Genomic DNA, 26,186 nt, shown 5'->3' with positions numbered 1-26,186 from the left:
CTCGTGAGAGGGCGTCGGGGGATTCGTTAAGGGCCCCTGGCCGGTAAATGATGTCATACTCGAAGGTGGAGAGCTCGATCTGCCACCTGAGAATCTTATCATTTTTAATCTTCCCCTTCTGTTTATTATTAAACATAAATGCTACCGACCGCTGGTCGGTAAGTAGGGTGAAGCGTTTGCCGGCTAGGTAGTGGCGCCAGTGGCGCACTGCCTCCACGATGGCTTGGGCCTCCTTTTCCACGGAGGAGTGTCTGATCTCAGGCCCTTGGAGGGTCCTCGAGAAGAAAGCTACGGGCCGCCCCGCCTGGTTGAGGGTGGCCGCCAAGGCAAAGTCAGACGCATCACTTTCCACTTGAAAGGGAGTGTTCTCGTCCACTGCCTGTAGCGTGGCCCGTTCAATATCCCGCTTAATGCTTTTGAAGGCGGCGTGGGCCTCAGCAGAGAGCGGAAAAGAGGATGCTTTCACGAGGGGGCGGGCTTTGTCGGAGTAGTTGGGGACCCATTGGGCATAATAAGAAAATAACCCCAGGCACCTTTTCAGGGCTTTGGGAGTGTTGGGCAGGGGCAACTCCCGTAGGGGGCGCAATCGGTCGGGATCTGGTCCGATTTCCCCATTCTCCACCACGCTGCCTAGTATGCAGAGGCGCGTGGTGTTGAAAACGCACTTGTCCTCGTTGTAAGTGAGGTTGAGTTTTTGTGCGGTTTTCAGGAACCTCTCGAGGTTCGAGTCGTGATCCTGCTGGTTGTGACCGCAGATGGTGACGTTGTCGAGGTAGGGGAAGGTTGCCTGCAAGTGGTGGTCATCGACCATGCGGTCCATCTCCCTCTGGAAGACCGAGACCCCATTCGTCACCCCAAAGGGGACACTGAGGAATTGGTAGAGGCGTCCGTTCGCCTCGAAGGTGGTGTACGGGCCGTCCTCTGGTCTGATAGGGAGCTGGTGGTACGCTGACTTGAGGTCGATGGTGGAGAACACCCGGTATTGGGCGATTTGGTTCACCATCTCGGATATGCGGGGTAGCGGGTAGGCGTCTAGCTGGGTGTATAGATTAACCGTCTGGCTATAATCTATCACCATCCGCTTCTTCTCGCTACCCCTCACCACCACCACTTGGGCGCGCCACGGGCTGTTGCTGCGTTCGATAATGCGCTCCTTCAGGAGCCTGTCTACCTCGGTCGCGATAAACTGCCTGTCCTCCCAGCTGTACCTCCTGCTTTTGGTCGCTATTGGCCAGCAGTTGGGAGTAAGGTTCGCGAATAGCGAAGGCGGCTTTACTTTCAGGGTAGCCAGACCGCACACTGTGAGGGGCGGCTGGGACCCACCGTAATTGAGCATGATGCTTTGGTGGTGGCACTGGAAATCCAGGCCCAAGATCACGCTCACACATAGACTCTTCATGATTAGTAATTTAAAATTATCGTATACAGTTCCGTTAACGGACAATTGTACCGCGCAGTAACCCATAATGGTCGATGTCTGGGTTTTATCAGCCATAGAGATGGTGCCCCGAGCAGGGACCACCGTTAGAGAGAGTTGTTGTGCTAGTTCAGGGTGGATAAAACTCTCCGTGCTTCCACTGTCAATTAAACATTTAACCCCGCACCTGTTTACCTCGATGTCCACCATTGATTTGGATAGCGGGTGCGGTCTGGTCTGGTCCACTGTGACCGATACCACTGTAGGGCCCTGATCGAGACAAGATGGCGTCCACACTGTCTGATCACAAGATGGCGGGCCCCACGAGGTCGGGCAAGATGGCGTCCAAGATGGCCGCTCCCACGGCGCACACACGGCAGTGGCGGGTTTTCCAGCGGGGTTCCCTCTGCACACCTTCCCGAAGTGCCCCTTCTTACCGCACTTAAAGCAGGTGGTGCCTTTCGCCGGGCACAGGTTTCTGATGTGCTTCGGCTGCCCGCAGAAGTAGCAGTTGGGGCCCCAACGCGTCGCGGCTGCCGTAGGGCTTCTGGGGGGAGAGCGGGGCCCCAACGGTGTCAGGCTGCCGGGCGGGGAAGATGCCTTCCAAGATGGCGGTGCCCTTGGTGCACACGTGGTGGCGTGGGCGGCGCGGGCCGAAGAGTAGGCGTCCGAGTTTCTCTGGGCCACATCCAGGGATCGCGCTGTGTCCACAGCCTGTTTCAGGTCCAATCCCGTTTTTTCCAGTAGTCTCTGCCGGATGTAAGTGGCGCTGAGGCCTGCGATAAAGGCATCACGAACAAGCACATCAGTGTACACTGTGGCTTTTACATCTTGGCACTTGCAGTCTTTGCCAAGCGTTTTCAGGGTGACTAGGAACTCATCCAGTGGTTCCCCAGGTCGCTGTGTGCGAGTAGCGAGCAGATGCCTAGCGTACACCTCGTTCATAGGCTGCTGGTAATGCACCTTTAGGATGTCGCAGGCGGCCGGGTACGTGTCGGCGTCTTGGATGAGGGGGTAAACCCGGTGGCTTACCCAATTCCGCAGGATTCCGAGTTTCATACTTTCAGCGTCCGTAGCGCCTGTGATGGCTGCGGAATTGTCCAGGAAGAATTCCATACACTTAAACCAGTGTCCGAATCATGCCGATGCGTCTGAAGCATGCGGGTCCAAATCCAAACATTCGGGTTTCAAGAGTTGGTCCATTGCGTTGAAAATTGAGCTAATAAAATTGATGTGCCTCAATGAATCCGAGACTCAATGTTAACGGAACAAAGCAAGGCTTTTATTAACTCAGAAAGTAATACACATTGGAGAAGTGTCTCTCATCCAGTGATCTGCTGTACTGTCTGAGAGACACGCTGGGGCTTGCTTAAGTAGGGGCCAGGTATGGGCGGAGCCCTACACACAATACAATCCAGGTAAGGAAATGAGACTGAAACTAAACTAAACACAGAGAATACAGTGCCTGATGAATGGCATATTTCATCACACAGACAACTTGCAAGTCACATCGGCATTTGACTCACTTGTGTCTCATGGTCCACAGAATGAATGATTCAATCTGAAGAAAATTAGGTTTCAAGAACACGGAGTTGAAGTGCACTTTTTACCCAAAGGCGAGTATGGGTGGAGGCTCTTTTCTAAGCTGATGCTTGTACAAGAAGTAAATCAATCGTCAAGGTAATAATTACAGGGTGGATCTGACTAAAATAAGACAGGACTTGCACCTCAATTTCCAGCACTATAAATGTGTTGCATAGGTCACAAATGGCATAGTACTAAATAACATTTACATGTTCCAAGGTGAGAACAGTCGTTCAATCATCAAACCTGCTCCACCACATATTATATACAATCCATTCAATCATGGACTTCAATCATCCAATTTAATCTTTTGAGGCAAGGTTCTGCAAAGCTTCTCTCTCAAAGGGAAATTGAGTGCAGCTCTGAGATATCTATCTAACATGACTCACTGCATCATTCATGCTTGACCAATTAGCTTCCTTGACATGCCATTTCTATCGCCCCAACAGCTCAGGAACTATTTTGCTTCATCCTGCGTATTCCTTATAAGTCTGTCTCTGAATGGAGAAGTATGGAAGTTCCATGGAAAAGTGTCAACTACCTGCACCTTCATCGAAAAGATGAACCTGCATCTGTTTCCTCCGCAGGTTTTCAATGGCAACTATGAATACTACTCAACAGAGGCCACGGAGACAGTTTTGCTGTGATTTAGATTATTTTTAATATTTCTGTTGCCTTGTAACATGTCTTAAGAAATATGGAGGAGCCTTCATGCAACAAATAGCCTAGACTGACATCCAATACTATACAAAATCAGACATTGTAGGGGTAACAGTCACATCCCATCACTCCATGACATGCCAAATCCATGGTGTGTACTGAGGCCCCTGTCTGAAAGAAGTTTCCATGCTGATGAAGGTGGCTGATTGGTTGGGGCACTTGTTAGTTGCTCCACAGTTCTTACCTAAGCCACTGAGAGAGTGGATTGCCTAATGCTAACGCAATCCACCATTTCCGGGGGTGAATAAAATCAAAAAGGAAGGTAAACCCCTCCCATGAAACCTGCCTCCTACAAGGTGATACCAAGCAATAGACCCGTCCACAATTCAGAACATCCCTCTAAAGGAGGACTATGGATATCAGAGCCAAAAACATACATAAGGATAGAAAATAGGAGGAAATTACAATAGAAATACAAGATCGAAACAAATCCAGAGCGAGAAAAGGCCATTCAGCTCATCACTCCTGCTGCATTCAGTGTCCAGTGCTGATTCTATCATGGACTCCCTCCCTGTTGATCCCCTATTTTAAGGGATATTAACTTCCTTCCTATCCCTCCCTTGAAAAAAAAATCAAGCAGTGTTGTTAATCTCTCTAACCCTCAATTCCCCACCCTCCCAAATTCTCAACAGAAGTCAATCTGGCTCCTTTTCAGAGGTGCCAACTGATCCCAAATTAATGATTTTCTTTGAGTATCTGTTCCACATCCACTATCCTGCTGGAGGCTTGTGAATTGTGTGCTTGTCTCTTCTAATTCTATGCTTGTTTTCCAAAATAAATAAATTTACTTTCACCCTATTGTTCATTATTTTAAAGCCCTGGATTATGTCTCCCCTCAGTCTTTTCGCTGTGAAAGTAATTTCAGTCACTTGAGCCATTCTTCATATCTTAGCCGCCGAAGCACCATTCCTCCCTTTTTTAATGCATCCAAATGATTTCTCTGGTAGGGTGACCAAAACTACCCAGCACACTTCAGAAATCATTGATTTGTACAATGTCAATATAACTTGTTCTGATTTATAATTCAGTGTCCTCCAGGTACACTCCAGTTACCTCACCCTGACCAGATGCTTTCAGAATATGCTTGATGATCACTCCCTAATTCTCTTCCTTTTCAGTCTCTGCCAATGGAAACCCTTTCATGTTCCACATGTTTATCCATCTGCCATTTCTCAGCCCCTTGATCATAATTGGTTGTAGTCTCTCTGAAGACAATCTCCTTTCTGCATGTTACCTGACCACAGAGCTCTGTGTCATCAGAAATGCAATAACACTACTACAAGACGCCATAATATCATACAGAAATATGGGGGTACATTTTGACTGCGCCTTGTGGGCAGTAATCTGGTGGAGCAGACTGCCCGCATGTTGTAGAACCCGTCTGATTGTCACTTCATTTATTTCAATTAGGTGGGTTCCATCTACTCTGCCAGGTTACCACTCCTGAGGTGAAGACAAAATTCTACTCCATTGTAAATAACAGGCTCCCAGGCAGATCCCTGTGGAACTCCTCCGGTTACCTTTTCCCAGGAATAGCATTTTCCATTGCTCACTGCCTTCCGTCCCCAAGCCAGTTCTCAATTCATCTGCACAATTTGTCAACTATTCCACAAGCTTCCTTGCCAGGCTCACATGCGGTACTTTGTCAAATGCCCTTTTGAAAATCCACATAAACACACCCACGTTCCCGTGAAGCTGTGCCGCAATCTGGAGGTCCCGCGTAGGCCGCTCAACGGCTTTACAATTGAAATAACCGAGAATGCGTGAGAAATTGAATGGGCCGCGTAGCCCATTAAAGGGGCCGGATCCCCACAAATAATAGCAGGAACATTGCCACTAGATTACCTTCACCCATTCCCACTAGATCCTCCCTTAGAAAATTCCTTGAAGTTTGTAAGGCACGGCCCTTCAATGCTAATTCTGTACTGGCTGTTCCCAACGAGACTGTTGCTCTTCATTCCATTTCTCTTTCTCCCTCTCTTTAGGCCTCATTCTGACACCACTGATCTGCACATTTGACGGTGAATGCTTCAGTCCCCCCGGCAGGAGCTATTGATTGCCATGGAGATATCATGAGTAGCCTTTTTTGGCACTGGATTATGATACTTTGCCTCCGGCTGCATTTCCACGAAAATCTCTGTGTTCTCTCCGACGTTCAATTATTTTCTTTTCTGAGTGGAACGTGACCACAAAGAAACGAATAAAAACAAAACCTTTCCTGTCTAATCTGTTCAAGTAAATTTTTTTGTGATGGCAGTTTCTGATTTTAAAAATTGTCCCGTTAGGCTCCAGGGCATCACATGAGACGGTACTGAGCCAAGGTGGCGGTAGAAACGCTACGATAGTCTTCAGAGAATCCCACCCCCACCCCCACACCCGGTTATCACACATGATCATTATCCTGGTGAGAACAGGGTCATGGTGGAATAGCCTGATGATACTTATTTGCAAGGCTCTGAGGACCAACCTCCCTCCCCACCGATATTAGAACAGCCCATAAATTAAAAGTCACAAACTCAATGCCTCGGCAACTGGGCACGTGAACTGGGTGAATCCTAGAGCACTGGCAGTCGACACAACACAGAACCACTGCTAGTTCGGGGCCACCAGAGCCTCCTGGGATTCATCAGCTGCAAATTGCGAGCATCGGACGTCTGGCACCGTGATCAGCTGAGAAAGTCGGCAGGCCACGGAGCTGATGCTCCGCTGCTTTCACTGCTAAATCATCAAGTGAATTTGTGTGCGAGGCCAGGGTACAGCGCCACAATGTGTGTCTGCGTGTGTGGAGAGCTGACTGGCTGAGCCACACAAAGACAAATCCCGCATCGCCCCAGCCTTGATTGACAGCCACGTTTTATGGTATGGAAGGGCTTCGGTGCCAAGCAGCTGCGGCGGAATGTGATGCCGAGATGTGTCACACAATCCCACAGCACTAAATCAACGGCAAAGCGTTAACGCCTCTCAACATCTGACAGTGAGACAACAGAGAACAGCTGTGCCAACATACAAACCACCCAGAGTGGAATCTGCCACTGCTTGAAGCAGCTGAGGTTCAGTCAAGTGAAATCTATCAAAAGGGAGCTGTCGGATTACAGAATGACTTTGTTGGGGCAGGAGATTTGGACCGATTCGAAGCACTGTCACCACAGCTCCTGCGTGTGTCTTTGGAGAAAGAAGCAGGCAGACGGGGAGAAAAGAAGAGACACCGAGAGAGAATCAGAGAGAAAGTGAGAACAAGTAATAGACAGAAAAAGACACAGAGGTAGAGAGAGCATGAGAGGCACAGACCGGGTGAGAGACAGAAAGGTCGACACAGTGAAAGAGAGATAGAAAGAGTTAGGGAGAAAGGGAGGCTGGCTAAAACACAGAGAGAGAAAGAAAGAGAGAAAAAAATTGCAAGAGGCAGAAAGAGAGGAGACACGGGCCTGGGTATCCTGGTGGCCCTTGACTGCAGTCCCGCGCAGGTGCACAGATATAACCTGTAGCTGGAGCCCAGCTCAGCCCAGGGTATGACTCCAGCCTTTGTAAGGATACACCGATGAATAAATTGATTTTAACACTGAATGTGGTGCTATGGGCTAAGTTACAATTATCCTTAATATTGCTCCTGAACTCAAGAGTGGAAAATCAGCAAAGGACAGCAATTACTCGTGCCCCACCCATGGCACCATTAAGTGCAGACGTGAGAGGGTGTCATATTCTTTGGGTGACAATTGGATACCAGCATACTGGCAGTGGTCACTTGCTGTCTGGTGCTAACATCTTGGTGCTATTGTTATGGTCTCTGAGTGCAAACTAGTAGAGTTCATGTGAGATGTTGCAATAGGAGTAACAGGTGCATCCACCCTGGCATGTGACCGCGTCGTTAAACAGCACTGGGCCCAGCACACCGAACACACACTTCATGGACTGGTAGAACTGTACTGGGCCCAGCACACCGAACACACACTTCATGGACTGGTAGAACTGTACTGGGCCCAGCACACCGAACACACACTTCATGGACTGGTAGAACTGTACTGGGCCCAGCACACCGAACACACACTTCATGGACTGGTAGAACTGTACTGGGCCCAGCACACCGAACACACACTTCATGGACTGGTAGAACTGTACTGGGCCCAGCACACCGAACACACACTTCATGGACTGGTAGAACTGTACTGGGCCCAGCACACCGAACACACACTTCATGGACCGGTAGAACTGTACTGGGCCCAGCACACCGAACACACACTTCATGGACCGGTAGAACTGTACTGGGCCCAGCACACCGAACACACACTTCATGGACCGGTAGAACTGTACTGGGCCCAGCACACCGAACACACACTTCATGGACCGGTAGAACTGTACTGGGCCCAGCACACCGAACACACACTTCATGGACTGGTAGAACTGTACTGGGCCCAGCACACCGAACACACACTTCATGGACTGGTAGAACTGTACTGGGTCCAGCACACCGAACACACACTTCATGGACTGGTAGAACTGTACTGGGCCCAGCACACCGAACACACACTTCATGGACTGGTAGAACTGTACTGGGCCCAGCACACCGAACACACACTTCATGGACTGGTAGAACTGTACTGGGCCCAGCACACCGAACACACACTTCATGGACCGGTAGAACTGTACTGGGCCCAGCACACCGAACACACACTTCATGGACCGGTAGAACTGTACTGGACCCAGCACACCGAACACACACTTCATGGACCGGTAGAACTGTACTGGGCCCAGCACACCAAACACACACTTCATGGACCGGTAGAACTGTACTGGGTCCAGCACACCGAACACACACTTCATGGACTGGTAGAACTGTACTGGGCCCAGCACACCGAACACACACTTCATGGACTGGTAGAACTGTACTGGGCCCAGCACACCGAACACACACTTCATGGACTGGTAGAACTGTACTGGGCCCAGCACACCGAACACACACTTCATGGACTGGTAGAACTGTACTGGGCCCAGCACACCGAACACACACTTCATGGACTGGTAGAACTGTACTGGGCCCAGCACACCGAACACACACTTCATGGACTGGTAGAACTGTACTGGGCCCAGCACACCGAACACACACTTCATGGACTGGTAGAACTGTACTGGGCCCAGCACACCGAACACACACTTCATGGACTGGTAGAACTGTACTGGGCCCAGCACACCGAACACACACTTCATGGACTGGTAGAACTGTACTGGGCCCAGCACACCGAACACACACTTCATGGACTGGTAGAACTGTACTGGGCCCAGCACACCGAACACACACTTCATGGACTGGTAGAACTCTACTGGGCCCAGCACACCGAACACACACTTCATGGACTGGTAGAACTGTACTGGGCCCAGCACACCGAACACACACTTCATGGACTGGTAGAACTGTACTGGGCCCAGCACACCGAACACACACTTCATGGACTGGTAGAACTGTACTGGGCCCAGCACACCGAACACACACTTCATGGACTGGTAGAACTGTACTGGGCCCAGCACACCGAACACACACTTCATGGACTGGTAGAACTGTACTGGGCCCAGCACACCGAACACACACTTCATGGACTGGTAGAACTGTACTGGGCCCAGCACACCGAACACACACTTCATGGACTGGTAGAACTGTACTGGGCCCAGCACACCGAACACACACTTCATGGGCTGGTAGAACTGTACTGGGCCCAGCACACCGAACACACACTTCATGGACTGGTAGAACTGTACTGGGCCCAGCACACCGAACACCCACTTCATGGGCTGGTAGAACTGTACTGGGCCCAGCACACCGAACACCCACTTCATGGACTGGTAGAACTGTACTGGGCCCAGCACACCGAACACACACTTCATGGACTGGTAGAACTGTACTGGGCCCAGCACACCGAACACACACTTCATGGACTGGTAGAACTGTACTGGGCCCAGCACACCGAACACCCACTTCATGGACTGGTAGAACTGTACTGGGCCCAGCACACCGAACACACACTTCATGGACTGGTAGAACTGTACTGGGCCCAGCACACCGAACACACACTTCATGGACTGGTAGAACTGTACTGGGCCCAGCACACCGAACACACACTTCATGGACTGGTAGAACTGTACTGGGCCCAGCACACCGAACACACACTTCATGGACTGGTAGAACTGTACTGGGCCCAGCACACCGAACACACACTTCATGGACTGGTAGAACTGTACTGGGCCCAGCACACCGAACACACACTTCATGGACTGGTAGAACTGTACTGGGCCCAGCACACCGAACACACACTTCATGGACTGGTAGAACTGTACTGGGCCCAGCACACCGAACACACACTTCATGGGCTGGTAGAACTGTACTGGGCCCAGCACACCGAACACCCACTTCATGGACTGGTAGAACTGTACTGGGCCCAGCACACCGAACACACACTTCATGGACTGGTAGAACTGTACTGGGCCCAGCACACCGAACACACACTTCATGGACTGGTAGAACTGTACTGGGCCCAGCACACCGAACACACACTTCATGGACTGGTAGAACTGTACTGGGCCCAGCACACCGAACACACACTTCATGGACTGGTAGAACTGTACTGGGCCCAGCACACCGAACACACACTTCATGGACTGGTAGAACTGTACTGGGCCCAGCACACCGAACACACACTTCATGGACTGGTAGAACTGTACTGGGCCCAGCACACCGAACACCCACTTCATGGACTGGTAGAACTGTACTGGGCCCAGCACACCGAACACACACTTCATGGACTGGTAGAACTGTACTGGGCCCAGCACACCGAACACACACTTCATGGACTGGTAGAACTGTACTGGGCCCAGCACACCGAACACACACTTCATGGACTGGTAGAACTGTACTGGGCCCAGCACACCGAACACACACTTCATGGACTGGTAGAACTGTACTGGGCCCAGCACACCGAACACACACTTCATGGACTGGTAGAACTGTACTGGGCCCAGCACACCGAACACCCACTTCATGGGCTGGTAGAACTGTACTGGGCCCAGCACACCGAACACCCACTTCATGGACTGGTAGAACTGTACTGGGCCCAGCACACCGAACACACACTTCATGGACTGGTAGAACTGTACTGGGCCCAGCACACCGAACACACACTTCATGGACTGGTAGAACTGTACTGGGCCCAGCACACCGAACACCCACTTCATGGACTGGTAGAACTGTACTGGGCCCAGCACACCGAACACACACTTCATGGACTGGTAGAACTGTACTGGGCCCAGCACACCGAACACACACTTCATGGACTGGTAGAACTGTACTGGGCCCAGCACACCGAACACACACTTCATGGACTGGTAGAACTGTACTGGGCACAGCACACCGAACACACACTTCATGGACTGGTAGAACTGTACTGGGCCCAGCACACCGAACACACACTTCATGGACTGTTAGAACTGTACTGGGCCCAGCACACCGAACACACACTTCATGGACTGGTAGAACTGTACTGGGCCCAGCACACCGAACACACACTTCATGGACTGGTAGAACTGTACTGGGCCCAGCACACCGAACACCCACTTCATGGGCTGGTAGAACTGTACTGGGCCCAGCACACCGAACACCCACTTCATGGACTGGTAGAACTGTACTGGGCCCAGCACACCGAACACACACTTCATGGACTGGTAGAACTGTACTGGGCCCAGCACACCGAACACACACTTCATGGACTGGTAGAACTGTACTGGGCCCAGCACACCGAACACACACTTCATGGACTGGTAGAACTGTACTGGGCCCAGCACACCGAACACACACTTCATGGACTGGTAGAACTGTACTGGGCCCAGCACACCGAACACACACTTCATGGACTGGTAGAACTGTACTGGGCCCAGCACACCGAACACACACTTCATGGACTGGTAGAACTGTACTGGGCCCAGCACACCGAACACACACTTCATGGACTGGTAGAACTGTACTGGGCTCCAACATACTGAGGTCGATTTTAAACCTACCAAGTGGGCAATTAAAAATGGATAGACCCTTTTGGGCCATTTTGCATTTTAATTTGCAAGGTTGTGCAGGTGGATGAGGCGGGGTCCTCATGGCTTCATACGAATCGGGGATGTATTACGTTAAAAGGACTCTGATTGCATTCTAACTGGGCCCTGAGTGGAGCAGTTGCCATGGCCTTCCCACCAGGCTGAAGCCGGCCTGCAGACAGAACTGGCACCTCCGAGGTACACGTTTCCTTTGTGGGCCAGGAGGAGTCCTCATCCTGCAACTCCTCCCTGGTGCATTGGTTCTGCAGAGGCATCTTGAGCCTTGGTTACAACACATAAGAACATAAGAAATAGGAGCAGGAGTCGGCCATACGGCCCCTCGAGCCTGCTCCGCCATTTAATAAGATCATGGCTGATCAATGACCTCAACTCCACTTTCCTGCACTATCCCCATATCCCTTGATTCCCTTAGTATCCAAAAATCTATTGATCTCAGCCTTGAATATATATACTCAACGACTGAGCCTCCACAGCCCTCGGGTAGGGAATTCCAAAGATTCACCACCCTCTGAGTGAAGAAATTTCTCCTCATCTCAGTCCTAAATGGCTGACCCCTTATCCTGAGACTGTGACCCCTGGTTCTAGACTCCCCAGCCAGGGGGAAACAGCCTCTCAGCATCTACCCTGTCAAGCCCTCTAAGAATGTTATGCGTTTCAATGAGATCATCTCTCATTCTTCTAAACTCCAGAGAATATAGGCCCAATCTACTCAATCTTAGCCTATATCTAGGACAGTCTTACATCTCAAGACAAATCAACACTTACCGTACCACGTGGAGTGTGATTGCCTGGCTCATGTAATTTTGCATAAAAACTCTGGAGGCAGTAAAAATGCCGGCTTTTGAGTGGCTCTGAGTGATGACAAATCACTTGTGCTGCACATGTCACTCAGCAGCCAACCATCGAGCCATTCCTCTTCTTAGAAGAGTTTGGTAACATTGCATTGGTGGAAGACAAAGGCCAGGATATTACTTATCTTGGCGGGTCAGGTGCAGGCGGTGGCCATGTTGGGTCACGACCCCGCTGCTGACTCCATCCCGCTGCTGAAAATGAACTTACCTTAATGGGGCCTATTAAGCCCACCCAGTGCGTTACCCGGCCCAATGAGATGGAGCGGGTCTGGTGACGTCATTCATGACACGTTTTCAGCTGGGATCTTTAAAGGGACCATGGCCACATTACATTTGAAGTTTCAGCTAACATAGTGCCGTCAGTGCACTACAGCACTGGAGTGCTGCAAACACTGACAATGACTGCACAGAGGCAGAGGGCTGCACCCAGGCTCTCCGATGACTCCCTCCGTATGCTTATGGAGGGAGTCACAGCACGCAGGGAGGTCCTCTTCCCTTCAAATGGGCGGAAGAGACCTCCCCAGGACACCAAGACAGCCTGGTTGCAGATTGCAGAGGAGGTCACAAGCAGGGATGTGTTCAGGAGGACCTGGATGCAATGGCGCAAACGTTTCAATGATCTCAGTAGATCACGAAACGTTACTGCAAAGCCACACTCAACTTCATCCTGCTGTGCCACTCATCACATCCCCATCACTCTGCCTTCCCTACCCTACTCCTGCACATCCTTACCCACACCAACTTACCTTGCACCTCCACCCATCCCTCTCTATCTATATTATCACTTCCCATTCTCACTAGCCACCCCTCATACTTACCCTCATCCTCGTGCAATCATACCAACTAACAACACAAAGGGTAGCCACTTGGGTGTTTTATCCAATGTTTATGTAAAGTTTCTGTTAATGTGGTGTCAAACATAAAAATCTTTGAGGGAAAAATTGGGTATTGCCCATTTTGGGGCGCTCATATCGGCCGGGTGCAAAGTTTAGCGCCTGGCGCTAATTATTGCCGCTGACTGCAAAATTTGTCTTCAGCACCCTTGGAGGTGATTGGCGTGCTAAATCAAGTGCTACACACCTCTGTTAGGGCGCTAACATCGGGGAACGGGGCGCACCTCAGAGCACTACTGATGCACAGGCGATGTCAATTACCCTGGTACTCAGACAGACTGGCACCGTCCAGTTCTTAAAGGGGAGGGTCCATCTTGCTGCACAGCCACACCCTGCTCAGTGCAGCCTTTGACCTCGGTCTGCAAGCACCTACAAATATTCCTCCAACATTTGTGATGGATACTCAGAGGCCCAGGGAGAGAGCTCAGTGCTTTAGTGACCAGGTATTGGTGGCTCTGGTTGGCGCAGTTGAACGGCGACGGGCAGTGCTCTTTCCAGAGAGTGGCTGGAGGCCCCGGGTGTTTACAAGAGTTTGGAGGGAGGTAGCCCAGCATGTGTCATCGTGGAGCCTGGTCCAAAGGACGCATACACAGTGTCGTAAAAAGTTCAACGATCTCACTCGGGTGGTCAGGGTGAGTATCTGCTTTTCAAAACCTCTACATCCCACCATCTCAACCTCACTCTGTGCACAGACGGTGTAAATACCGAAATGCCCAACACTCACCCAACAACTATGGCCATCTCATAAAAGTTACATGCGCATCCCGCACCTTGCACACATTAACGGCTATTCAACTATGGTAGGCACATCTGCTAAACACATGGCTGCACACTCACTCACACACACACTGACCTTTTTCTTGCAGGCCAAGCTTTCACATAACTGCCGATAGCAACAGCGGACGGGAGGAGGACAGGACTCAGATGAGGACCTCGATATCGCGGCGATGAACACACAGGCGATGAGCATGCACACTGAGCTCATGGGTGCAACGGCAAGGGCGCCTGACAGCATGGATGCACTGGCTAGGAGCGTAGAGGTGTCCGTCGCCAGCACAGCTGTCATCTGTGTGCAAACCCTTGAACCCATCCTTGCCTCCTTGCAGAGGATGGTTGAATTGCAGGGAGACCGTGGGGACCCAGAGCCCATGCCACGTGTAATGGGTGAGGTGGCAGCATCTATTGCAGCACAGGCTGAGGCAACGCAACGGGTTAGTGCTGCAATTGAGTCATTGACTGGTGCCATCCAGTCTCAGGCTGCTCTCATGCAGTCTCAGATTGATGCCACACAAGCGCTGACTGCTGCCATCATCGCTGGGTCGCCAACAGTCCACTGGGGATCTCACGGTGCCGCAGCAGGCCAGCAATCTGTGCTCGAGCAGATTGCTCCGGATGCTGAGGTTCTGCCCCGGGGGAGTGGCAGTGTGATGATCGAGTAGGAAAGTGCTGTCCTCTCTCAGGATGATGGCATTCCTGCTCCCACCACTGCCACTTCCCCATTGCATTGCCACGGCCTGTAACACAGCCAGCCCAGACTGCTGCCGCCCATGCAGAGTTGGTGCAGTCTGCAGCCGGGCCCTCCAGGCCCAGAGTTGGTCGAGGCCGTCCTTCAAGGCCATCTCCAGTCTCTGGATCCAACATTGAGCAGCCTTCCACCGGCCTTGCTGCAGCCACTGGGGCCACATTACGGAGCAGCAGTAGGGTGGGAAGGGGGGAAGTGCAGAGGGGATGGAGATCACCCTCGAAGGGCGAATAAGTAAAAATTATCCAATAAATGGGGGGAATGTTTGTGGGAAAGTTTGATGTTCATCTTAATATGTTGTTCACTGTGTTGACGCTTATCTCGATGTGGTAAGAACGAGTTTTGTTAGGTTATGAATTGATGTGTTTGTTTGTAATTGTTTGTCCTGAATAAAAGTTTGTCATATAAATAAAATTTTTAATTGAAACTTGACAACTTTGCTCATTTGACTCATTGGAGCTTTGCCCGGTAATAGGGGCTGCGGGATGGTTGTAATGATGTGCTTGTTCATCCCAGAAGCCATCTTCTCTGTCATTCGTCAGAAGCGGTGTTTTATCAGGAGTTCACGAACGGCCCTTGCAGAGGCAACATTGAGCGCCTCCCTCCCATGTTGCTGCTGCTGATCCTCCTCTTCATCCTCCTCCTCCACCTCCTCCGCCTCCTCCTCGTCCTGAGGTGGTGCACCAATCCCTGGTGGCAATGGCTGGGTCCTCAGTATTGTGAGGTTGTGAAGCATGCAGCACACAACAATGAAAAGCGAGTCTCGCTCGGGAGAGTACTGCATGGCTCCTCCAGAGTGGTCCAGACACCAGAACCATTGCTTCAAGACGCCGATCGTCTGCTCAATGAGGCTCCTGGTGGCACTATGGCTCTCTTTGCATTGGAGCTCAGCAGGAGTGTTGGGGTTATGGAGCGGTGACATCAGCCAGGTGCAGAGTGGATAACCCTTGTCCCCGAGGAGCCAGCCATGAGATTCACGCGGTGGTTGGAAGAGGTCTGGGACACCAGTCTGGCGCTGGATGAAAACATCGTGGCTGCTGCCAGGATAGCGGGCATTGACGGCGAGGATGCGCTGTCTGTGGTCACAGACCAACTGCACATTCAGAGAGTGGAAGCCTTTGCGGTTTTGGAACATCTCTGCATTCTCATGCGGTGCCCGCAATGCCACGTGCGTGCAGTCAATGGCGCCCTGCACCATGGGGAAGCCCGCTATCCTAGCGAAGCCACATGCGCATTCACACTGTTTGTCCCAGGTCATGGGGAAAGAGATGTACTCCCTTCTCCTTTTGTACAGAGTATTTGTGACCTCCCGGATGCAGCAATGGACAGCGAACTGGGAGATATTCGTTATGTCCCCATTTGAAGCCTGGTAGGAACCGCTGGCACAGAAATTCACTGACACCGACAGAGACGTCCTGGTCCTGAGCTGAGGCTGAAGATCTGGTTGCAGGAGGTGGCAGAGCTCAGTGACCGCCTCCTTGCTGAAGCGCAGCCTTCTGAAACACTGTTCCTCGGACAAATGAATGTAGGAGGATTGCTCCCGGAATACCCTGGGTGGGTAAGGTCTCCTGTGCAGAGGCCTGTTCACCCTCCTCCCTCTGGCCACGCTTGCCACTCTCTCTCTGCGTCTCTGTTGCCTCCGAAGGTGAAGCTGGAGGACAACGCCCCGAGTTAGTACAGCCCCCATTTAATCTTCTAAATGAAGCTCAGAGAAATAGGAACCTGAAAAGTGTTGCTCAGGACCAAAACTCCTTGTAGGACAGCGTTAAATCTCTCCAGACATCTCTCTCCCTCTCAACCTGTGTATGGCAAATATGTTGCCAACAAGAAAAAGCAGGAAGCGCACGCCTTTGAATAGCGCTCCCCCAGCTTCTTGCCAACTGCAAAATGTCCCCCTCTACCTGTCGTTCCTAGTGGCAGGCGGCGAGAATCAATTTCCGGTCTGGGGTGCTACCACAGCATTGCACGCTTGGATGACGTCACGATCTCCGGTGGCACTAAACACCGCAAAGTGGCAGGTCAATTTCATGAGCAGCGCTAAAATCGCTGCGCTCAGGCGATAACGGGAGGCGCTAACCAACCCAATTTTTCCCTCTTTATTTTCAACACTTTTCGGTCTTGGACAGATTTGTGTGCATCTTTGGAAGTGACTTAGTGAGTTGCAGTGAATGGTGAGACATAACGGTACCCTCCGCAATGCTGATGAGTGTGAAAGGAATGGCTTGGGCATTGTAAGGATGCTTTCTGGTGTTGGTGTGGGGTGGTGCCAACCTGGCGCATCATGTGGCAGCCATATTGGTGTACAACGTAAAGTTAACTAAATCTGGATGATGAGGCCATCCCTGGCCTCCCGGGCAGCAATGTGGTCAGGTGCCGATGCCCTCTGTCCTGTGCAGCATCGGGTGGTTGCGGAGAAGGTTGGTGTTGTTGTTGGTGCTGCTGGTGTGCCTGGTGCTGCTGGTGTTGGGGCTCATCGTGGTCCGATTCTGAGGACCAAAGTGAGAGAATATAAACAGCACCCATGTTGATGGAATAGATGGCAGGTGAAGTGCAGATGACAGTAGCAATCTGTCAATGGTGAGGGAGTTCTTCCAATGAGGTGACACTGGATGAAGACGTTGCTGGAAACACTTGCAGCCTGCAGAATCTGTGCTGGAAATGGACTGAGCAACAGCTTCTGCCTGAGGAAAGTGATCATCTGTCAGGTGGGAGCTTTTAGTGTACATTTCATGCTGTCAAGTAATCAGCTGGAGTAATGGCCACGGAACCCTGCCTCAGGTTGACAGACATGGTTCCTGAGCTGCATGAATCCCGTGGCCATGCAGGGAAATTTTAAAAGTAAGTGAAAAAAAGCTCATAACTGCCTGTAAACTACCTGATAATCATCTCAATTGGGTCCCCCGCCGCTGCCGGTTGGGTTGGCTCCGCGATGACAGATGCGCCTGGGGGAAAGACGCGAGATGACAGCAGGTTCCTGACCCGCTGTCAAAAATAACAACTTTCCAACCCAACCCGCCACCAATCGCGCCCGCTACCACCCCGGAAAATTCAGGTCATAGGAATCACGAGACGTCCCAGTGAAGTGGGAAAGAACACACACAATCCTGCATCGCTGGGAGCATATTCTTTACATTGGCCATGGCATTTCTGGATAACGACAACCACTTGCATTTACCTTTAACATAGTGAACTTCCTCAGGTGCTTCGCCAAGGAGGATGCAACACCAAGCGGTAATAAGAGAGTCAGGGGAGGTGACCAAAAGCTTGGTCGAAGAGATAGGTTTTTGAGGAGGCTTTTAAAGGTGGGAGAGAAGTAGCAAGAGGAGGGGTTTATGGAAGGACTGCCCAGAGAGTTGGGCAGAGATATTTAAAGGTTTCGCAACCAACGGTGGGAGGGCAGGAAATGCACAGGAGGCCAGAATCGGAAGAACCGAAAGGGCAGAGGCTGGGACACAGGGCTGAAAGACATTGCAGAAGTAGGGTTGGGTGAAGCTGCAGAAGGATTTGTAAATGAGAATGATCCATTGGTGGACGGGGAACCCAATGGAGGTTGTTGAAAGTAGGATTGATAGGCGAGCTTCCTCCACCCTTTCAGGCAGTGAATTCCAGATCGTAACAATTTGCTGTGTACAAAAAAAATGCCTCCACCTCTCCCCTCTGGTTCTTTTGCCAATTATCTTAAATCCGTGTTCTCTGATTACCGACCATCCTGCCAATGGAAACAGTTTCAATCAGGTATCCCCGGAACCCTAGGGATCTGCAGAAGTTGGGAGAAGCTCTGCTGCCTTTGGGACTGCAAGTGCTGCTCAGTCCCAAAGATAATGTACTGGGGGGTGAGGTCATTACCAAATAGTGCGTCAGTCACTTGTTTAATACAATTCACAATTCACAATTCAAATTGCTTTATTGGCATGATAAGTTACATCTTATGTTGCCAAAGCATCAAAATACATTTATGGTTGAGCACATAAACGCAGTTCTATTCATACAGGGTATAAACAGGTATATCCCTGAGTGTATAAATATACATTCGCATTGTTTATATATATTCTTTTCTTAGTTTACTGGTTGTCCCTCTGTTCATGGCAAGCTGTAACATAGTGTGCCGCCAGTGTTACACAGCTTCTCTCCTCTCCCAGTAGGAATGGGAGTTTTTGGTTGTCATTCAGATTTCTGAATTCAGGGCATATTTGTGAGAATTTTTGGTAGAAATTCTCCCTGATGTCCTGATATTTTCCACAGGCTGTGAGGAAGTGCATCTCTGTCTCCACTACTCCCTGACTGCAGTGAGAGCATATCCTGTCTTCTCTTGGCAGCCTGGTCTGCCTGTGTCTGCCTTTTTCGATCGCTAGGCTATGTTCGCTAAGTCTGTACCTTGTCAAGGTTCTTCTCAGTTTGTTATCCTTTACCATGGTCAGGTAATCAGCTATGTTGTATTGTCTGTTTAGGGCCAAGTAGCAATTGAGTTTGCTTTGGGTTTTTGTTGTTTCTGCCCAATATGTCAGATATTTTTCCTTTTGCTTAGCGACGATTGTGTTGGGTCGAATTCTTTGTGTTACCCTGTCACTGTCCTGGGGCTGGTTATTGTTAGTATTGTTAGTAGTTACTTCACTGAGTCCCAGGACTAGTTGACTGAGGGTATTCTTCTTTATGGTCAGCTCTTGGCATACACTCATGGACAAAATATTGGCTCATCCCTGTGATGTCCTCAGTCAGAGTCTGGATGGAGGCTACCAGAATCATAGAAACTAGGCAAAGTCGTTACACATTTCAACTCCAACCCCACTACCAGTTTGCCCCGCCCCTTGTCCTCTTCCTGGTGCTGTACAACTCAACTAATGTTGCCTCACCCCAGCGACACGCCTTTATACCCGAGCCTGGACAGTGAACCCTAGATCTCTTTTTAACACCAAACTGAAAATCTAGGCCTGAGTGTCAGAAAGCAATTTCACCATGAATCACACAGAATCACAGAAACCCCACAGTGCAGATAGAGGCCATTTCGGCCCATCGAGCCTGCACCGACACATATCCCACCCGATCCCCGTAACCCCTACACCAACACATATCCCACCCTATCCCTGTAACCCCACGTATTTAATCCCCCTAACACTAAGGGTCAATTTATCATAGCCAATCAACCTAACCCGCACATCTTTGGACTGTGGGAGGAAACCGGAGCACCCGGAGAAAACCCACGCAAACACGGGGAGAATGTGCAAACTCCACACAGACAGTCGCCCGAGGCCGGATTCGAACCCAGGTTTCTGGTGCTGTGAGGCAACAGTGCTAACCACTATGCCACCAGGCGTCAAAACCAATCTCGACTCTGTCGTCACCTCAGGGTTCACACTCGTGCACTTTCCCACAGGAGGTACTGAATGGTGATCATGGACTGGGGGCCCTGGCTGATCAGCTGTAAGGCCCCTCACTGGGTGCCTTGCTGAGACCGGCTAACTCAGTGCAGGCGGCAGATGGAACCTGGCATCTTCCTCACCAACATTACTGAGTACAACAAACAACAGCAGGTGGTGCCCTTACTGACTAAACCGAGGGAGGGGGCTGTTATGTTCATTAATAACTAGTTGTTTTTATTAAGAACAGCTAGCTTTTGCTAGACACATTATTGAGCATATGTGGACTAGGTACAGTATCTGTAGAGGCCTCCATCTTGACTGCTGCCTTGTTGGTAGCCTGGTGCATTGTGGGTAGCCCACTCTTATATACATACAGCACCACCTAGTGTACCATTCCAGAATGACAGGTTACTGATCATTACATCCCCCTTTCTTTGAGGTTAAACAAAATCAGTATCAATCAATATCAATCATAACAACATAAACATCTTCAACAGTCAATACATTTTCAATGTAGTTTTCTTTGTACTCAAAGATTAAGTCTATCAGGCTTTTTTACTTCACGTGTGGATCTTCTCAGCACAGGTAAGTCTGATGTGTTTTCATGAGAGCCTGTATGTGTATTTGTGTTAGATTGTTCTGGTGGTGAGTGACAAGATTCAGTTGCGGCATTGTCATTGATTTGCTCTTCGATAGTCTCTTGTGTTTTTAGGAGGGAACGGCGGTTCCTCCTGAGAATCTGTCCTTCCTCAGTTCTAACAGTGTATGACCTTGGTCCTACTTCCTCAAGAACTGTAGCCTTCCTGTTCCATGCATCTGGATCTTCAATCCTGACAACATCATCCCTTGTCAATGGTTTCAGAGTTTTGGATGACTTGTCATAGTATGATTTCTGTTTCAGCTTTAACAGTTGAAGTCTCTGTCTCAGTTCCTTACTCTGCTTTTCTTTTGCACAGCAGGGTAGCGTGGTACGCAACTTGTGACCCATCAGGAGTTCAGCAGGTGAAGAACCAGAGTCTAAAGGTGAGGCTCGGTAGCTCAGCAGGGCGAGATAAGGATCAGACTTGCTTTCTGTCGCTTTCTTCAGTAGCTGCTTGAGAACTTGAACACCTTTCTCTGCCTTACCATTCGACTGAGCATACAAAGGACTGGATGTGATGTGTTGAAAGTCATAATGTGCTGCAAACTGTTGCCACTCCTTACAGTTGAAGCACAGACCATTGTCGCTAACGGCAATCCTGGGAATTCCATGTCTGGCGAAGATGGATTTCACATGCATTATGACACTGCTTGCTGTGGTGCTTGAGAGCAGCGCCATCTCAGGATAGTTAGAATAGTAGTCAATCACTATTAGATAGTCTTTACCATTTAAATGAAAACGGTCCATACCAACCTTTTGCCATGGTGCTGTTGGTATGTCAGCTACTATCATTGGTTCCTTTGCTTGTTTGTTTTGGTGTTTCTGACATGTCTCACATTTGCCTATCATGTTCTTAATGTCCTTATTTATGCCAGGCCAATAAACAGTGTCTCTTGCTCTCCTTTTGCATTTTTCAATTCCGAGGTGTCCCTCATGAATCCTTTTGAGCATGTCTTGACGTAAAGCCTGTGGAATAACTATTCTGTTCTGTTTTAGTAATAGTCCACTTGCGACACTCAATTCTGACCTTATGTGAAAATATTTTGGACAGGAACCTTTTGGCCAACCATGATGAATGTTCTCTATTACTGTTTGTAATACTGTATCTTTTACTGTTTCTTCTGCTATTTGCTTTGATTTTGTGTCTGACACGGGCAGCGCAGCAGTGACCATACTCACATGAACATCCACGTCTTCTTCAGTAGAGCTCACATGACTCATTGTGGGTGCTCGGGATAGTGCATCTGCTAACACTATGTATTTACCTGGTGTGTAGATCAGTTCAAAGTCATATCTTTGCAGCTTCATCATGAGTCGTTGAATCCTTGGAGACATCTCATTCAGGTTCTTTTTTATGATGGCAACCAGTGGGCTGTGGTCTGCCTCAACTGTGAAGGTGGGAAGTCCATATATGTAGCCATGAAATTTTTCTAGTCCAACTACCAAGCCTAGACATTCCTTTTCAATCTGGGCGTATCGACACTCAGTATCAGTCATAGACCTGGAGGCATAGGCAACAGGCTTCCAATCTTCACCCTCTGCTTGTAGCAAGACCGTGCCTAGGCCATCTTTTGATGCATCCGTTGACACTTTGATTCTCTTTGTCGGGTCAAAGAAAGTGAGTACAGGTGTGGTTGTCAGCACTGTTTTGAGGTTCATCCACTCTTGTTCATGTCTTTCTGTCCATGCGAACTCATTTGTTTTATGTAGCAGGTCTCGCAGACAGGTTGTCTTGGCTGACAAGTTAGGAATGAACTTTCCAATGAAGTTTATCATCCCCATGATGCATAGTACTCCTTTTTTGTCAGTGGGTTGGGGCATGTTGAGTATGGCGTTTACTTTTTCCATATCTGGCTCTATTCCTTTACCAGATAGAATATCTCCTAGGAAAGTGACTTCTTGGACGTCAAACTGACACTTGGCTTTGTTGAGCTTCAGTCCATTCCGGCGTATGCTCTGTAGCACTTTAGTCAGTCTCTCATTGCGTTCTTTCAGTGTGGAGCCCCAGATGATGATGTCATCAACATAGACCCGAACTCCTTCCAGACCTTCAATTATGTGTTCCATCGCTCTATGAAAGATTTCAAATGCAGATATTATCCCGAAAGGCATTCTGAGGAAACAATACCTGCCAAATGGTGTGTTGAAGGTACAGTGTTTGGTGCTTTCTTCATCCAGTTTTAGTTGCCAAAATCCTTGTGAGGCATCGAGCTTTGTAAAGTATCTGGCACCTGACATTTCACTGGTGATTTCTTCTCGCTTGGGAATCTGGTAGTGTTCACGTTTTATGTTTGCATTTAAGTCCTTTGGATCCATGCATATTCTTAGATCATTGTTCTTTTTCTTTACACATACCATGGAGTTAACCCAGCCTGTTGGCTCTTCGACTTTCCTGATGACTCCTAGTGTGGTCATTCTGTCCAGTTCATTCTTGAGCCGGTCACGCAGGGGTGCTGGAACTCTTCGTGGAGCATGTACCACTGGCTGAGCATCCTCCTTTAGCTGGATCTTGTATGTGAATGGTAGAACTCCAAATCCTTTGAACACATCCTGGAAATTACTCACGACAGAATCCACTGAGTCATCTGGTCTGCTTATGGCACAGTTTATACGGTAGACTCTCTTGACCAGTTCTAAGTCTTCACAAGCTTTGTCACCTAGTAGTGAATCAAGTACTTCAGCCACAACAGAAAACATGAGATGATGCACTTTGTCTTTGACTGTCACTTTAAGTCTGCATACACCTAAGCTATCTATTTTCTGTCCATTATAGTCCTTCAGTAGTACTGACTTTTTCTGTATTTTGGGCTTTTCTTTCATATTTTTAATGTCACTCATACTGATTAAGTTTGCTTTTGCCTCAGTGTCTAGTTTCAATGTAACTAATGCTCCATTTACCTGCAGTGGGATCATCCATTTGTCCTCTTTTACTGCATTAATTTTATGTTCAGCATTGTCCATATCTGAGGGCTGCACATTTTCTGTATCATTTTTGACATTGTCACATGACACCATTCCTACAAAAAATGTCTCACTTAAATCAGTGTCCTCAATCACATTAACTCATTGCCCTTTCTTTGTTTTTACTTTTGAAAAGCATTGTTTGGCAAAGTGATTCTTTCCATTACACTTTGTGCACATTTTTCCAAATGCTGGGCATTGTCTTAACTGGTGTTTGTAACCACAGCGTTTACAATTAAAAATTTCATCCTCCGATTGCTTTTCATTTCTGTTCTGCCCACGTTTCTTCCCCTTGTAGGACACAGCACCGACAGCAGCATTATCACTCATTACTATCACATCATTATTGATTTCACTGAAAGTCTTCACGTGCTTTCGAGTTAGCTCGCTGGCTTGGCATATTTTCACAGCAATTTCCAATGTTAGTTCGGTTTCTCTCAACAGACGTTCCCTGACTTTTTTTTATCATGAATACCAAACACAATCTGGTCACGAATCATGGATGCTTTCAGCGCAGAGAAATCACATGTCTGTGCTTTCAGTTTCAGATCAGTCATAAAGCTATCAAAAGTCTCATTTTGCTGCTGTGTCCGAGAACGGAAGATGTACCTCTCATAGGTTTCATTCTTTTTGGGAGAACAATGTGTATCAAACTTCTTTAGCACGTCGTCTAATTTTTCTCTGTTCTCCTCTGGATTAAATACAAATGTATTAAATACCTCTATCGCCTGTGGGCCTGCAACTGTGAGCAGCAATGCTATTTTCCTTGCGTCTGGCTTCGTACCGTACCCGATGGCAGCAATGTAGAGTTCGAATTGTTGTTTAAAAGTCTGCCAATTGTAGTCGATATTTCCTGTGAGTTTCAAACGCTCTGGTGGCTTCAAATTCTCCATGTCGCGTTGCACAATATTCAGCAGATCTTACCAATCCTGGTACCATGTTATGTTCATTAATAACTAGTCGTTTTTATTAAGAACAGCTAGCTTTTGCTAGACACTTTATTGAGCACATGTGGACTAGGTACAGTATCTGTAGAGGCCTCCATCTTGACTGCTGCCTTGTGGGTAGCCTGGTGCATCTTGGGTAGCCCACTCTTATATACATACAGCACCACCTAGTGTACCATTCCAGAATGACAGGTTACTGATCATTACAGGGGCGTGGAGCCATTTGTACTTCAAATTATTTTTCACACATTTCTGTTAATTTCATGTTCTTTATCTCCTGTATTAACAGATTCTATGAACTCTGCAGTTTCGTCGAACTGTTTCTCCTTTTATATGTCAATTTGACTCTGGAGTAACTACAGTGGTGCGAATCATTATTCTAGATAGAAACCCCTCAATTAGATTCCAGCCAGTAACTCACTCCCGGGTATCTGTTATTCTATATATAAACCCCCCAAACCCCTCAATTAGATTCCAGCCAGTAACTCACTCCCAGGTATCTGTTATTCTATATATAAACCCCCCAAACCCCTCAATTAGATTCCAGCCAGTAACTCACTCCCAGGTATCTGTTATTCTATATATAAACCCCCCAAACCCCTCAATTAGATTCCAGCCTGTAACTCACTCCCAGGTATCTGTTATTCTATATATAAACCCCCCAAACCCCTCAATTAGATTCCAGCCAGTAACTCACTCCCAGGTATCTGTTATTCTATATATAAACCCCCCAAACCCCTCAATTAGATTCCAGCCTGTAACTCACTCCCAGGTATCTGTTATTCTATATATAAACCCCCCAAACCCCTCAATTAGATTCCAGCCTGTAACTCACTCCCAGGTATCTGTTATTCTATATATAAACCCCCCCGAACCCCTCGATTAGATTCCGGCCTGTAACTCACTCCCGGGTATCTGTTATTCCATATATAAACCCCGCAAACCCCTTGATTAGATTCCAGCCTGTAACTCACTCCCAGGTATCTGTTATTCTATATATAAACACCCCCCGATCCCCTCGATTAGATTCCAGCCTGTAACTCACTCCCGGGTATCTGTTATTCTATATATAAACCCCCCCGAACACCTGGATTAGATTCCGGCCTGTAACTCACTCCCGGGTATCTGTTATTCTATATATAAACCCCCCGAACCCCTCGATTAGATTCCAGCCTGTAACTCACTCCCGGGTATCTGTTATTCTAT

This window comes from Somniosus microcephalus, chromosome 33 (assembly GCF_052327205.1).
Source record: "Somniosus microcephalus isolate GS21.2 chromosome 33, FLI_Smic_1.0, whole genome shotgun sequence".
Classification (NCBI taxonomy): Eukaryota; Metazoa; Chordata; class Chondrichthyes; order Squaliformes; family Somniosidae; genus Somniosus; species Somniosus microcephalus.
Note: the sequence above shows the minus strand (reverse complement) of the source record.